We start from the raw sequence: 1,990 nt of genomic DNA, 5'->3' as shown, positions 1-1,990 counted from the left end.
GTTCGGGGCTTGGTGCGCCTTGGGGGCCATCCGGGGGTTCAGTGCTGCGCGAGGGACCCAGTGGGTCCCGCGCGCGAGCGGGCTACGCCCGGCGGCTAGCCGGGCGCATGGCGTGAACCCCCGGATGGCACAACGCTCGAAATTTTGTCGCGGAGAAAATTTTGAGCTTGATATGTATCTTTCTTCGAGTGTCATAAATTCAGTCAGGGATGGTTAGAGGATGGTGGATTGCGTTGGGCGTTGTGTGCTGCAAGCATGAGTCAGGGTGGTGCGTGGCCGTCGTAGCTGAAGCAGATGATAGTTAAGGCGTAGGCACGGGTGGTCAGTACGACTCGGGAGCTTAAGGTTAGCAAGTCACGGTAGCTTGAAATCGTCGGAAACTTTGACTCGGAGTTTGAACTCCTCAGCTGGGTGGGCGAAGGTAAGCTAGTGAGCTCTGCTGGGTGGTGGTCTTCAGCTGGTAGGACGCTGCGTGTTGACATACCGTTCAGCTTGAGGGAGGAAAATCCCATGAAAACGGCACCTTGACTCAGCGGCTGCCAATGCCAGTGAACTTGAAAAAGGGATCTGTCTGAATTGAGTAGCTTCGCGATCCCCCGTCATCCCCATAATTTACGCTAGCCTGTTCCCTCTCTATCGCGACGTCGCACTGTGCAGACGTTACTACACTTTCCGGTAACGTTGACATTAACATTCCCTATTACCCTAGTTTGGGGTTTCACTCTCTAGTAGGCCTTAGACTGGCGGAATTGACGATCTGGCTGGGGTTGCTTCTCGAGGACTCGATCTGGATAGCGAGGGGCTTGACGGTGGACCGCGCCGACGGTGGACCGCGACGTCGAGGAGCCCTGTGCCACTGAGACCCGCGACGGCCGCGGCGCGCCCCAAGGGATCTGGTGTCGAGCAGGATGGAGTTGCTCGACGGTTGGCTTCATGATGCGGCCGCAGACCTGGTCCACCCCTCGCGTGGTGTTCCGACGACGCGGCCTTTCGCGTTCGAGTGCGAGAGCGAGGCTGTGACGGCGGCTGAACACGTGTGGGAGCCCTCGACGAGGGCCGCGGGCGCGCGGGAGAGGCGCGCCATGGTCCACGCCTGTCGGGCTTTGCGGATTCAGATTAAGAGCTTCGAGGATGACTTCCGTTCTGTCGCGGGCCACGCGCCTCGCGGTGGCGAGCGAGTCCCGCTCGCATCGACGTACCGCCAGTATCGCGAATGGAAGCGTGACATCCGCGACCACGCCGCCGCGCAGATCCAGGCACTGGTGCGACGAGGTAAGCGCCGGGCCGCACGTTACGTTCCCGGTTCCTGTGCATCGAAGACGATCCGCTCCCGCGACGACACGCACTTCGAGATAGCGAGGCGTCGAGATGCCGTTGCGCAGCTCTCCAAGGAAAAGCGTATCGTCAAGCAACAGCTTAAGGACTACGACTCTAAGTTCATCAAGAAGCACGGGCGACCGCCGCTAAAGTTTGAGAAGGAGCCCATCCGCGGTCTCTACGAGAAGTACCATGCGATCAAGGCTCGAATCGATAACCTGTGCCCCAGGAGAAGGGCCTGATGGGACTGGGAGTCGGTGATTGTTGACAGGAGAGAGCGCATCCCGGTGTCGGCGGCAAATCTCCGCCCTGCAGCCCAGAGCATTATTTCGGTCCACTGAAATCTGGGACACGGCGGGGCAGGACGCTGGGGCAGGAGCGGTTCCGGTCGCTCAAAACACGCCCGCGTACTACCGCGGCGTGGTCGCGTGCTACGACGCGACGGACGCCGAGAGCTACGTGCATGTGCCCGGATGGTACACGCAGCTCACGATGATGGGGGAGCGCGGGTCCACCGTAGGCCTCTGCGGGAGCAAGCTCGATCTCGCGACTGCCGCTGCGTGCCCTCGGCTGATGCGGTGTCTTTTTGCGGCGGCGCAGGGACTCGCGGTCTTCCGGTAGGCGTAAAACAAACGGGCGAGAGCGCCTGGGAATTCGTCGTCGCGTAAATGCA

Source organism: Aureococcus anophagefferens, assembly GCF_000186865.1.
Source record: "Aureococcus anophagefferens unplaced genomic scaffold AURANscaffold_47, whole genome shotgun sequence".
Taxonomy (NCBI): domain Eukaryota; class Pelagophyceae; order Pelagomonadales; family Pelagomonadaceae; genus Aureococcus; species Aureococcus anophagefferens.
Note: the sequence above shows the minus strand (reverse complement) of the source record.